Source organism: Egretta garzetta, unplaced genomic scaffold, assembly GCF_000687185.1.
Source record: "Egretta garzetta isolate BGI_Z169 unplaced genomic scaffold, ASM68718v1 scaffold108, whole genome shotgun sequence".
NCBI classification, from domain to species: Eukaryota; Metazoa; Chordata; class Aves; order Pelecaniformes; family Ardeidae; genus Egretta; species Egretta garzetta.
Window position 1 is genome coordinate 3,035,626 of NW_009260614.1, and position 15,303 is coordinate 3,050,928.

General features: G+C 44.9%; 1 protein-coding gene across 1 annotated transcript in view; it reads right to left on the minus strand.

Moving 5' to 3' along the window:
• Nucleotides 1–15,303, minus strand: part of AUTS2 (activator of transcription and developmental regulator AUTS2) — a 582,970-nt gene that overhangs the window by 527,011 nt on the left and 40,656 nt on the right.

A 15,303-nucleotide genomic window follows, 5' to 3' on the forward strand; every position in this document is an offset into this window, starting at 1 on the left:
GGTGATGCTTTGGAGGCTGTCCCACGATGCCCTCCCCCATCTAAGGAAAGATTACAGAACTATATATAGTTTAGAAACAATAAAGCCTCTTAAGCATAAAGCAAATATCTCCTTTCCGATTCTGCAGCTGCAGTAATGCTACCATGTAACCAGAGCAAGTAATCAGGAGTCAGGCTCTCTTCTGCTCCCCCCCTTTCTCAGCCCTCCCTCTCCAATCCCACTTGGTAAGCTTTGATGCTGTCAGGCTAATGTTTTAAAATAATATTCGTAAAGACCTTTTTAAACAAAAAACCAAAAACCAACAAAACCCAAAAAGCCCTACCACTATCAATATGAAACTAATGCATAAAAAATCCTGGGAATACTCCTATCAGACCATTTGTTCTTTTGTCCGTTCAGAAATGCTGCCCGATTCCCTGTCTCTTATTTAATGAGACACATTGATTTGGTTGCAGCTCACTGCAAATCTCCCAGCTCCAAGCATGCCACGGAGCAGTGAATATCAAGTTGCAAAGTACAGGATGAATATAATCAGCCTACTGTATTTCCGTTGTATACAGAAAGTGCTCTACTGGAGCAGAGCTATCTGGGCCAGCATCCTACGTCCAAACACTTTAAGACGCACAAGGAAACAATGTCCGACATCTCGGGTCCAAAGATGTGCCCCCAGTAACATGTCTGGTAACACAGATGGACCCGAAGTTGTCATGTGGGGAGCTGAACCTCTTTCTGTTCCCATAAGATGCCAAACAAGGTTCAGAGTTTCACGATATGCAGTAGGAGAAAGTCACCTCGTTTTGTTGTTTTTAACCAGCTGTCTGGTTATTCAAGTGGGAGTCTCGCAGTATCCTATCCTGCAGGAGACAGTAATTTGCTTCTCATCATCTTCAGATCAGTTATGATTTTACGGATTTTTCTTGTCTCCCTTATATCACACCTTTTGGGAACTGGAGACTCCCAGACTATTAAATTTCTGCTTGTAGGGAAGCTGTACATATCTCTGCAGATCTTTTTCATCATTCTCTGTACCTTTTCTAGGTCTAGGTATCTTTTTCATAGGCAGAGTGAGATAGAATAAATATAAGTACCACTGATACACCACCTCCCACTATACACACACACAGATATATTGTGGACGAGACAAATCTCAAAATCTAGTTTGTCAACATTACTCACCCAAAAAGTACTATCGGTACTGGTGACCGTGTCAGTGCCTCGTTTGAAAGCTGTAACTTTGAGAGCCTGGCTATTCATTCACTTGCCAATAGAGGTTTTTAGAACTTTTCATAAACTAAGACTTATACATAGGATCCAAACAGCAATAACGACCAACAACAGCCACCTCATTTAATTGAAGGTATAGCTCTTACCTTCCTACGTGGCTTTGCACCTGGGAAGACACCCTAGTCCGTCCCCAGCTGCAGCAGCTGGAGATGAGGCTGCTCAGCCCCGCTCTGCCGTTAGACCCCTGCCCAGCCAGGGCACCAGGGAGAGCAAGTCCCGTCCTAGCCCCTTGGGATGCAACCTCAGCCCAGCTGGCTCAAATCACTGCCATCCACACCCATAGCTGCCAGAAATGGCTTTCCATTGATGCCACAGAAGCATTCCCACTCTCCCTTTCTAACGCTGCACTTCTGTGGGAGAATTAACCTATGCTAAAAGGGTGGCAAAATGCCCCAGCCTTTTTCAGGTCTATGGAAACATGAAAAATCATGTCTTGCAAAGATGACAGTGGATGAGAAGATCTCCTACAGGGAACACACATCCAGAGAAAATTAAACCACTGATTTTTATTAGCACCTTCTATTTTCTGCACCTAAAAAGCTGTTTTTTGAAGCAGCAAATGAATAACTAGGCCAGATCCCGCTGTATGTTTGAATGAGATCAGGTCAGCGCAAGAGTCTCGCTTCCTTCCTAGCTACCGCTCTGCCAAGGGCTCTGCTCACACCAAATGTGAACCACATAGGTGGTTTCAGGAGCACAGCTCATCCTCAAGCTGCCCATGTCCACGGCGACGCCACGCTCTCTTGTACCCAATTATAGGAAGTTTGCTCGCTGCACTGACCCAGGAGTCCCCAAGGGGACCTTGGGACAATATCACAGTGAGCAGCCACCGAAGAAGCGAGCTTTGACACTGCGTACCAAGCACAAACAGCTGTGTCTCAAAGCAATTACCAGGCCCTGGATGTTTTCCACTGGTTCATTAGCATCTGGCAGGACCTAAAGTTCCAGGGTCACAAAACACAGAGCTATTATTTTATCTCAGGAAAATGCACAACGACATCCCTCGAGAGCTGTCCTTTTGTAATCAAAGGACAAGTGCAGCGCGGGGGACGGAGATGCAGCATTTCCAGCCACCATGTCCCCCAGCCAGGCAGGGAAGAGCCGGTCACGCCACAGGGTTGCTCATTTTTTGTCACGCTGTTAAAACCCCCAGCATTAGCACCCACACACAGCCCCTAGGCAGCACCAGCAGAACCTGGTTACTTCTTATAATACTAATAGCTGTTTAGGTTTGCACAGGTACACGAGTACACAACAGCTTAATTTTCAACATTCATCTTCGCAGTTGAGCAAAATCCACCGATTATTTCAAAACCTACAGTGTCAGGCCTTTGTCTGAAATGTATTTGAGTTTCATACCTTATAGAGTTATCTATACGGTGCGTCACACAATAGCTTTGCCTCTGTTCTGCCAATTCACCTTCACTTGTTGGGGACATGCTGCCAGACAAACAACGCCTTGGGTAGGAATTCATCGCTAAACGTGCTGCGGCATTAACCTCCAAAACTCCGTTATCCCACACCTTCTCCTTCAAACATCCATCAATAACATGAAATAACGCACTATTCAGATTCTAAGTTCGTACAGCCAAAATCCAGACTTGACTTTCTATACTCCCCTAAAGGGAACCATACTTTGATAGGATTTTTGCCATTCTCCCAGAATCAACAGTTTTGATTTATTCAGCGGGTTTTGTCATACTCTAATATACCATTTCAAATGTGAGACAGTGTACAAAGGAATTGAAATAACCTCTCTTTTAACAGACCATTGGTTCTAAGCCTTTTACTACACCTGAATGTATATTTAGATACCGATCCATGTTCATTCCAATAATCCCCCATGATAAAGCTAATCATACATTAATGCAAGCAAACCAAACAGTGAGTGGCACCAATTTGCTTTCCGATGTGCCCAAAAGCAGGGTACACCTCCTCCTCGTCTCTCTGCCTCTATCTACATTGTCAAGTCAGACCAATAATTTCTTGGTGCCACGTGGGAGGGAGGGAAGGAGCAAACCAGGTACTATTTTACCTGGTGTGTGCTGTGGTATAAATGCCCCTAAGAACCCACTTGCAAGGGGTAAGATAAAAGGCACTGACCCTCACCCCAAGCAAAATGAACCCCTGCGCCTCTATGTATGTGTGCAGGGAGGCTAAAACAAGATGATGCCTTTGCAGCAGGAACTACATCCAAGATTAATTACATCCATTCCTATCTCCATGGCACTACAAGAGCAGAAAATCATCTCACTCCCTATTTACTATAATAGTTTTCACACTCCCCAACCAACAGGGTGAAGTGTGGGGATGTTGAAAAAAAATAGGACATGAACAACAAGCACAAACAAAGTTTAGATAAATAAGAAGATCCCATCTCCAGAAAATGTTTACAGCAATTTTTATAATTAGCCCCTGAAAAGAAGGTGGCAAATTGGAATGGGTATAAATAAAAAGGATTTTGATATGTTTTTCACGGTTCAGAATGGCTCCTGAAGTACCAGCCAAAGCGGTGATCCCTGGAAGATTTCTGAAGCCAAGAGAAAAGCCTGTGGGATCTGCAAGCCAACTAAAAGAGAAAGTTTTTCCCTGAGTTCAGAGAACTGCAGGGTAATATGGATTACTTTAAATGAAGTGCAAGTGCTGAAGCTCCATCTGCCTGCCTTCCAACATGCCCTGCACTTCCTGAGCTTTAAACTTGCAAATACCAGATTCACTTCAAAGCACCCATATTCCACAACAGTATTTCTGTTTTAGAAGTAACACAGAATTACACTAGCTCTGTCTTCAAACTCCTCTACACCCTAAAAGGCTGCCCAGGACGTGGACAGTAAGGGAAGGGTCAGAATGACCGAACCCAAACAAATTGATGGCTACAGCACCAACACGATGATCTGATGAGGCACCCGCAGCCTCCTGCGGGACATTTCTGACTCGCATGAAGGCCAACAGAGAACTATCATCTTTCAGGCTAATAGAAAGCACTGTGGGATTTGCTGTCTTGTTATTAACATGATAACAATCCCATCTTGTACCTTATAACCCTGCTCTCCCATCAACACCATCTGCTCTTTCATCTTGAGTGCTGCTGAAAATCTCATCATCAACATGCTGCTGTCAATTCGTACTTCTGTGCACGTTTTAAAAAGAAACTCTCTAGGTCACGGGTTTGAACCCAATGCGGGCTGGCAGTACCTGAGAGCTCTTAAGCTTTAATGTCCACTTCGAACAGGTATAGAATGAGCTGCATCCCGTGGCTGGTGCATCAAAGTTCCTGGGACTGGCACCATTTCAGAGACGAGAGGCAGGATGAAGTGGTCCAGGAGACCAACACCACCCCTACAGCAGCCCTGCTTTATGGTAAGATTTTTATTTTTTTTGCAATGACTGAGAGGCGCAAGTAACATTTTCCTTGCCTGTTGTAAAACCCAGCAGGTCTTACAGCTGGTTTTCCCTGGGAGTAGGATAAAACCCAGTAAGTAAGGCTGCCTGATTCAAGGAGAAGGAGAACAGATTACCTGGAGAATAGCAGTTTGAAGCACCGTATCTCCCCCAGCAAAGTGCCAATTTGTAATGAGTTATGGCGAGTGATAACCCAGCTCGGGCACGTGCTCAGCTTTCTAGGTGAAATTATGGCTAAAAGGCAAAACCACAGAAGCCTGAAAGGTTCAAAGACACCTCGATACAGTCCACAGAGGACAAGAGACAGACATTTGCTAGTGGTTTACAATCTGCAGGAGACAGACCGAGACAGAAGAAGGACAGCCCATACGCCTGGCGCACAAGAGCCAGGCTCACGGTGGCTCACAATATGTTACTTCTGCCACATTGAGTTATATCAGGTTACAATAAGGGACGCTACTGATGTTACACGATATATATGTAACCGTGCCAAAGTCACATGCGAGTCTCTTCAGCAATGGGAGGCAAAGGTTGCTAAAAACGCTTTTTTAATCTCTCTGAAAAAGAAGGTGCAGTGCTATAATCTGTAGTTTTAAAAAATAATAATTGCCATCTGGACAAAGTGGCTTATGAAATTAAAAGATCAAATGCCTTTGTAATCCTACACAATGCTTCTGCATTTGGCTCCTGGCTTTCTGGTTTCTAGAGCTACAGTGGTATTTGACCAAGGTTTTATTACTGGGAGAAAAGTTCACTGCTGAGACCACACCAGTACTCAGAGGCGTTTGAAATGACACAGTTCTCAAATGCAGAAAGCAGGGATTTCTGTGACACTCCATAATTTCATCCTACTGGAATACAGCTCTGCAATACATTATATAGTTGTCTGTATATATCTCCCTCATTTACACATGGAACAGGGATGAAGGAGCAACATATCCAGGGGGAAAAAAAAGTAAAGCATTGCATGAAAAGAAAAACCCTTTCCATGCAATGTATGTCTATACATTTAAGCGCTAACGCAAGTTCCCTTTGAACATAAAAAAGGATTAGATGGCAGGGCACTAATGCCCACAGTTAAATCAAGTCCTATTCAGCAAAATGTTTTACTCTAAAAATCCATACCAGCATAGATAAGCCTGCAGTGCCAATAGCTCCTGCCTTCAGCAATGGATACAGGGTAATTTACACCTCAGCAATAAGTGCTGTAACCTACTTAACACTGCTGAGGCGCAAGGCTGTGCACAGGGACAGTGATCAAGGACTAACGAAGGAGTAACTGTAAAGCCTTGTCCTCCTGTAGGCCGTGAGGTCCATGCAGCCGTGCCCAGCACTGTTGCGTGCCAGTAGGTCACAGATCCCAACCACGGCAGCCTCCGGGCAGTCCACACACACTCTGCCATTGCAAGCACAACCACCTTTAAACCTAATGTGATCCCTGCCATGGCTGTTGCATGATTCAGGATCCTTCTGGTGTTGCACAGAATGAGTACCCCAGCACGGTTCAGGAAGGCAGAGACACAGAAACAACCAATAACTCCCCAAACATGGAGTTTACCAGTCCCAGCTCCCCTTCACCCCACAGAAAACACCCTGGCAAGTCCTTATTTCTTTCAACTGCCAAGAGGTCTAGTGTGTTGATAACCCACTTCTCTGGGTGGACACTTATTACCCAATGGTTCCCATATACCACACTGCTTTGATCATGTCTGACGATGCTTTGTACTCATCAAGCAGAAAAGACGACCCCAACTGAACCAAACTGGAGACCACAGCCCATAAGCGCGCGTTTATGCATGTGCATGTATACATAACTAAAAACAAACCATTCGATATGAACTTGCAATGCCATTTGATTTTCAAAGGAATTCTAATTCTTGTGAAGTTTCCCTTTAAAAATGAGATTTTGTTCTTTAATATTCATTGACTTCTAGTTTGCTTCCCACACACAACACATTATTTACTCTACAGTGGCTCGGTGCATCAATTATGGTAATAGTTTGTGAATAACATTTGCATTATGGGAAAATGAGCCTGGTTATTTAGCACTAGCCGAGCCATCCCTCTGGAAAATTGTCACAAACATACGTATCATATGCCTCCACTTAAACAGATCTCTAATTACACTAGTTTATTAAGAAGAGCCAGCTTTTTTTTTTCCCCACTCTCTTTTTTTTTCTTCTCTAAATCCTCTTTCTGAGAGCAGACTAACATCTACATAACCCTTTTCCTTAGACAGCCAACGGAAACAGCTAATGACTACTGTTACCATGTCCTCATGGCCGGGCTTACATTACATTGAGATGTTAGGGGTGTAATGCATCTTCTACATGAGCTGAGTTTAATGCAGAAAGTGTGGCTCAGTAATTGTGGCGTTTGATTAATGCTCCATCTCAGTCCCTCAGCCGGCTAAATTCCAGGCTCAGTTCAACTACTGTAAATTCTGATTAACATCTGGATTAGATCAGCACCCAGAGTTTATATTCCATGAGCAGGACGGCTGCTAATATTACTCCAGATCTGAGTGAGTTTAAAGTAGCAAATAAGGCATTACACTTCCTCAGCGCTTATGAATACCTGCTTAAAAAACTTCTCAATTTTAAGCAGTTGAGAAGAGCTAAGAACTATTACAACAGGAAATGTTCACAGAAAAAAAGAAAACCACCGACAACCAAAAACAAAACCAGAAATTGGACAGCTGTGTGCATCGAGGAGCTGTAGTACCAGCACCTCTGGGAAGAACTCATGTCATTTCTTACATTCAGACTGCAAAATTCTTGCAAATAAGGAGTTATGGTAGCATGTTGGCTTGCTTTTATGTATAGTGTCCACTGTAAGTTCAGGTATATTTGGAGAAGTTAATCAAGGCTTAAACCCTTCTTAGAGCACTGGCGATTTCCACAGAACACCTAACTGCTGTCTTCATACACAAGAAACGCACAAAACTGTCCCTTTGCATGAAAAGGGGGAGCAACACACACAGAGCAATGCCAGCACAGGTACCTGGTGCCTAAGGTTCTAAACTGCAACGCGGACAAATGAAGCTGCCGATGGCATCAGACCTCCAACAGGTAATTCCATGACCAGAGCTAAACTTACATAGGCAGAGTACACTATAAAGAGCCTTAAAACAAGTAAACTGGGACTGGAGCGTGCTGTAGACAGTGCAACACAACAGTAGCCAAGGTTATGCACTATGGGCTACACTTACGTGCAGCTGGCAGCGCCGGTGCCAGCAGCGCCTCTCCAGGCTGCTGGGCAGAGCGTGGTCCAGGTCAGTGATGAGATAAGGCAGTTGTTATTATTTAATAGCTCTTTCATAGCCCATGACTTCATGATCTCAGGCCAATTCTGAAGTTTCCAGCCAAGAAATCATCCTAATGAGCCCTCTCAAAAAACAGTCAAAGATTACATAGGCTACTGACCCCAAACTGCATCCATGTTCTTTAGACAGATATGGGGAAAAAAAAAAAACAACAACCAAACAAACCCAACCACCAAACTGCTGTTTTAGTCTCAACCTGGGGTGCAGGTTCTTGGGAAGAGTCAAATGCATCATGAGCAGAGCCCTTTCCTTCCACTGACTTGTACAGTTCCTAGTGTCCCCACTCAAAAAAAAAGTTGGACAAGTTTTATTTTGCTCTGCCTCCGTAACACCTTCCACCCTGGTTCCCAGCACATGAAGGTGCCAAGTATTGGTGCATGCAATACCAAACCATCTTCACGCCAAGCACAGCATACCATGTGATTTTTCATCTCTAGCAACAAAACTGGAACTGGTCTTACTTATTCTGTAACAGCACAGGCTGTGTGCATTTGGAAGTTGCCCAAATGTTCATGCTCACAGCTACAATATGAAAATCTCCATAGTAAAAGCTTCCGCAGTCCCACAACGCACAACAACAGCGAGCGTTGTATGTCATACCCCGCACACAGGCTGGGAAATGAGCTCAGCCCGGAGCCAGGACTGCTGTGCGCATACGCTGAGCTGAGCAAGGCCACCCAGCCATTTCATCAGATCAACACCTCCCTGGCAGCTTCTCTGTTTCTTTGGACATGCTGTAAAGTTTAAATCAAGCTGGGAAGTAAACACAGGCAACTAACTCTTGCTAATTCTTAGGCGGTAATGTCAGTGTGGAAAGCACTGTCACTCTTCCCAGCTTAAGTGCACTTTTTATAACAGCACTCAAGTCTTAGGCTCCGTATGCTCTCGCTGCACTTTGTATCCACCACAGACTCTGACTATGACCATGACAGATTGCGTCATGTCCAGCAAGGACTGGCTATCATTTTGAAGTTCAAGGTAGAGATGCTAGTGACTGGATGTGCAGAGATTTCAGAGGCAGGGAAGAGACAGTTACAATGAACCAGACATAACTTCCCACTTCAATTCAACATATCCGGGACACTAAAAATGCCACATGAGAAAATCACACTAAAAGAGTCTGTCTGCATCTGGATGGCACTGTGCCTTCTGAAATGTCAACTCCAATACACTGTACACTTTTCCAAGATAGGTGAGGATGGAGGTATAAACCAGAAATTAGTTATTCTATCAGTTAATACTCAAAATTTAAGTATTAACTTGTATTGAAGCTCTTGATCTAACAAAGGACCATTAAAAAACCCACAACAACCAAGCCCAAAGGCTTGCCCTATCCAATCTAGGCAACGTTACACCCACCACAGCAATACCAAATCAAACCAAACCTTCTCCCTCTATTTTGGGCAACTAAACAGCACAGCATCATGTTCGCTACAAGACTCAAAAGCGATGCTTTTTGTCCTGTCTCAGTAGAAGAGGTGTGCTTGTTTTACCAGCAAAGAGAACCTGTTGGCAGCTCTTGACAAGACTGAATGAAAGCATCTGCGAAGAGAATGGCAAAGGTCAGGCTGATGCCGAGAGCTGGCACTGCAGCGATGTGCCACGAGCTCCCATCTCTGCTGGAAAAATGTTCAGCTCTGTCTTTGACACACTCTCCCTTGCTACAGGTTTATCTTCCTGATCCTAAGAGAGGAAAGATAAAAATAGACATGCGAAAGAAGATGAGGAAAAGGAAGGGGGAAACTCTGCAGAATAGTCCCCTCCCTCATTTTAATTATTGATGCAGACAGCCTAAGCAATCTGTAAGCCATATACATAATGTATTTACTTGAAAATCCCAGCAAATCCACATGGTATTACAGAACAAACTACAGGCTGATCTGGGAGCACTGTCTTAAGAACTGGGTAAGCTGTCTCCATGTACTCAAAAATCTGTTTGACAAACGGAAAGATTAGATTAATGTTAATAATCCTAACGTGCTCAGCGGCACTCTTCTACCCTAGCAATGCAGTTTGGGTGTGCGGGGTCTCATCTTGCATCCACACCAGATACTTTTTTCAGCACAGGCTTGCTTGTTTAGAATGACAAAAAGCAAGACTGGCTTATATTTTTCAAGAGCCCCGGTTTGATTATACACACCATCAGTAGTGTTTAGGGATCAGCCAGAAAGCAGCAGATGTTTTACATTGCAGAAGACCATGTTTAAAAAAAAAAAATAAAATCACTTCTTGAAACAGCTGCTTTTAGGTTGGGGGCTAAGGAGGGTGGATGGGGCAGGGGGAAAGGAAATAGGGGCCAAGAATCAGACTTCAGCCTGTCTTTGGTGAAAGATGTTGTGCCCTGCTCAGCTCTACCTGTCATTGACTGGAACCACCTGGACAAGAAATAGATTCATTAAAAATAATGTTCACTGTAGAGCTTAACAGACAGTGTAAGCAGCAGCAGGCAGCAGCGTTTAATACGGAGTGAAAATGCAAACCCTGTTTCTCATTCAACCATTCATGTCTCAATTTCAGAGTTTCCTCTCGCGCAGTAAGGAACCACGGACAGCCAATGCTTTCCACGTCCATGGTGCAGAGCACTAAATGAGCGTGGAGGGAAGAGGGCAGGGACCGTCACTGTCACCCCACAGCATCCTGGACGTGACACAGCAGGTCCCAAGGCACAGGCTGAGCTTTTGCTCCTGCACGCGCGGGCCCCGGCAAGCGTGGCTGGACCGGCCGCCGTGCCTCTGCAACGCCCAGATGTCTGTGAGCCCTCTGCTGCAGGGCAGAGCCTGTTTGTAATTTTCTTCTCAGTCACCAGTTTGAAAACACAAACCTTCAGACAAACTGATCCTTCACTTCCTCCTAGCTGCTTTTAGTGGTTTCTTTAATCTTTTAAGCTTCTGGGTCTAATCCAGCAGCTGCCATCAAAAGTACTTATACAACTGCAGGGGAGGGAGGAGGGAAAGAATGGGATATACCAAATCATGAAACACATTTTGTGAGCTTCTTTGTTCTTACATACACACACATGCCAGTGCATTTGGACGATATTTGTTCATAGACCAAACACAATTATGTACACCTCACTTGTGCTACCCTGTACTGCCTTATCTATAGAAACATCCTTTAGAGATATACTACCAAATAAATGAGATAAGACATCTGAGCTGGTATCCTGCAGCACACGCATGGACAGCAACATGGTGCATCTCTACCGTAAGGAGCTCATGCATGAACACTATATAAGCAGATGGTTCCCAAGATGGTTGTCCTGGTTTCGGCTGGGATAGAGTTAATTTTCTTCATAGTAGCTAGCATAGTGCTGTGTTTTGGATTTAGTACCAGAAGAATGTTGATAACACACTGATGTTTTCAGCTGTTGCCAAGTAGTGCTCAGACCACTCAAGGACTTTTTGAGCTTCTCCTGCTCGCCCAGGTGCATAACAAGCTGGGAGTACAGCACAGCTAGCACAGCTAACCCAAACTGACCAAAGAGCTATTCCATACCATATAACGTCATGCTCGGGAGGGGGGTTAGTTAGTTCGGTCAGTCGGTCGGTTGCGGGGAGACTGCTCGCGGCTTGGGGACTGCTCACGGCTCGGGATGCGCTGGGCATCGGTCGGCGGGTGGTGAGCAATTGCATTGTGCCTCATTCGTTTTGTATATTCTGTATATTCTGTTATCATTCTCATTATTACTATTATTATTATTTTCTCTTATTAAACTGTCTTTATCTCAGCCCTCGGCTCTAACCTTTTATTTTCTTTCCGATTCTCTCCCCCATCCCACTGAGGAAGGGGGGAGTGAGTGAGCGGCTGCGTGGTGCTTAGTTGCCAGCCGGGTTAAACCACGGCAAGATGTTCAGCCCAGTTCCATCAGTGTGGCTCTGGGAAAAGTCATGTGCGTCAGCACGGGTATGCAGCTCGAACAATGAGGAATTTGTTTATGTTAAGTGGATTAAAAAAAACCCAACCAAACAACCCACAGATTCTTTTGTAGTCTGGAAGGGAAGAGAAACCTTTTTAATCAATGCCATAAAACTGATGCCTGCTTACCTTTTTTTACATCAGTAATGAGTCCGCTGGAGGATGCACCGGGAAATTTCCACATGAGTAAACTCCACCCAGTGTAAAAAGGCTTAGATCCACCTCTGTAATTTAATGGTTCAGCTCACACATGAAAGCTGTTATTTGGGGGTTTAATTATTAAGCACAAATTGAATTTCAGCTTCTGGAGCAAAGAACTCCTTCCCTCTGCAGATTCCAGCTGAGGGCTTCCTCGCTGGGGAATACCGAATAGGGTTTTGGTATGTCCACTTAAAATAACGGCCACAGAGATGTCCTGTTTCCCATGGGAGCCTCATGGCTAGGAGTATATTCAGAAAACGCTGTGTCTTGGATAGAGCTAGTGAACTATTTATGAGGCATATTTCATCTCGGGAATCCCAGGTATATGTTTTTCTGCTTATGAATTACTAACAAAGTGAATTCACTAACACAGTGAAAACTGGCTATTAACTTTCTCATGGTTCCTGCTGGTCAAGAAGCTCAAGTTCTTGGTCAATGAGTAGCTGGTTGTGGGCTGGAGGTAAAGAAATGCTCTGCTTCGTGGTTGTGATGATTGTCCTTCCCCTGGCAGGAGCTCTGTCTAGCTGTGCTTTGCCATGAGGAATGGTGGTGGTGCTGTGTGGAGAAGCCTTGCCCAGGTGGGTCACCCAGCAGGTAGATGAAGAAAGGCTTGTAAGAACAAAGACCCTTCCAAAACTCACTCTATCTTTCCAACCAGACCCAGCTTTCATAGTTCTTGAATTACCAGTCACAAGACACTTTGAGGAATTCTGGGTCTGGCTATGCATGCACTCAGGTGGAGCACATGAAGGGAGACCAATGGTTTGGGGAAGCAGAGTAGGAGAAACCAACCATCTGCTGCCTGGAAGGCCTGCCATGTGAAGGTCTTCAAAGGAAAGCTGCCTGATCTCCTCCTGCCTTTCATGGAGAGAGGTATTCAGGGGGGTCTTAGGAGCTTATCTCCCAACAAAGACCAAGGCAGGGCTGCAGTTTGGGAATTTGTTTATTTTGTCTTTACAGCTCAGCTGCCAAGATGCAGAAAATAAATTGGTTTGGATCGACACAAAATATGTTTCTTCTTGCTGCAGTGAAACTCTGAACAAATTCCCATTTGACTCAACCATCTGTTCTTCTGATGCTAGGTGGAGCCAAAGGTGAGAATCACAAGGCTGCCAGGAAGGGGCTCTCCTCTTCCTCCTTGTCCTCTTCATCGTCGTTCTCCCAGGTAACTTGGAGGTTAGGACACTTCGCTAGGTTAGTGACACCCAGGCTTGCTTCTGTCTGCTTTTGCAGCCAGATGTTGGGGCTGGCCATTGTCCTCCTGTGGCAGTCTGTCATTTAGAAATGCTTCATCGGTGCAGCTGTTACAATCTTGGTGTGTCTCACTTCAAAGCCCATATCTCAGCTACTGAGTTAAAAACCAGACCAATCCCCACTCCTCTTAGGCGTTAATGATGCAAACATTGCGGAGAGATGCATCCCAGAGGAGCCTGTAGCTTCGGGGCAGATGGTGGAGGAGGGTGGAATTCCTCTCAAGGAAAGAGGAGGAGAAATTGAGTCCTCCTTGCCGGTATCCTCAGAGCAAAACTTCAGACGACGTTATTCCGTGTATTCTGAAGTTCATGTCCAGAGATGAGGCTGCTTTTGAAAAATGTGCCTTTAGCTCTTTTACAGAGGGGCATTTATTTTTCATGGTAGAGGGACTCTTTTGAGTATCATGCTTGAGACAGTGCTTGACAGATGTGGTGCCTTGTCTTTCAAAAATGGTCTGAGGAGGTATTGCATGGTTTCAGATGAGGGCCATGATTATGCTCTGGACGTTGTCATGGGGAAGGATGCTGCTCAGTCTTCCTCTTTCCTTTTTACTGGAGCTGGCATGAAAATAGATTATTCTAAGCCATCTCTCTGTCTTGCTGTCCCATTTGTCAGGTTCCTGCAGTCACATTCCCTGCTTGATGTTTTCATAAACTGCACTCCTTTTCCTTGGTTTCTGGTGATTAATTGTAATGACAAGTCGGAATATTCCAAAATAAATCTGTTCTCAGGGCCCTCTGCAAAGTCCACTCTGAGAACCCTCTGCAGATTTAATAATTTGGGGCGAGGTGGGAAATCACAAGATTTCCATCCCATCAGAGTGGCTGTCCTGCGGTGTCCCTTAACGCTGCAGTTGTTTTGGGACTGTATTTTCCCCTAAGGAGCAGATAATCACCATTCAGCCCAGGAAACTAAAGGAAAATAGGCAGAAGTCCTGCTTGTTGGGGGCTCCATGGACATGCAGAGGCCAATGACAGCTCCAAAGCTGGGCACTGATAGAGCAGAGATGAGGCCAAATCCAGAATTGCTTGAGGTAGTTGTTTGCAATGACTTCCCCACATCCATGTTTTCCTTTTAAAGGTATTTCCAGCACAAAGACTGTTACTTTGTCTGGAAATGAGCCTTTCCAGTCCTGAAACTGCCTCTCCATTCCAGACAGTCCCATTGTGCAGACTTCCCTTTGTCATCAGTAGAGCCCTTCCACCCATCATGGGCACTGCATAGATGAAGCCCGTGGCCCCTTGGATTGGGTTTCTGCAGCTCAGTTGCCATCCAAGAGAAGCTCTGCCGACACCTACTACTCTGCCTGCGTCCTTGCACACTGTGCCTGAGGATCCTATGGGTCTTTTCCAACCTAAATGATTCTACGATCCCAGAGGAGCATGAAACCCTGCTCCTGACATGGCCAATCTGCAGACACCTTCACCTCCATTGGCTTGGCATTGGTGGGATGTTTGGTAGTGGGGGTCATGGCAGTAGGGAGGCACAAACAGTGCCCTGGTGATGCACTGGGGCTCTCAGCAGGAGGCTAAGCAGTGAGCTTAGTTCCCACAGCAACAACCAGCCCTGAGCAGTTTTAGGTTTTCCCCACAGCCTGGTTTGCAGTGAGCAGAGGAAAAGATGAAAACGAACTCTCATGATCACTTTTTCCCGCGGGAAGATACAGATGGGCAGGTCCTTCTGTTGAGATGCCCTTCAACTTGGCGCTTGAGACACCGCCGCTGAGCTGGGATGATTTTTTATTTTCTCTCTCCAAGTAAAAGAAGGATATAAACTAAGATGAAACAACAAAGAGGGAGTGACAAAGAGGGAGAGACTAGATTTGAATTGATATAAAACCCAGGAACTGGCATGCAGCCCAGTAAATATTGGAATGACATTACCTGAGTGTAAAAAAAAAAAAAAAAAAAAAAAAAAAAAAA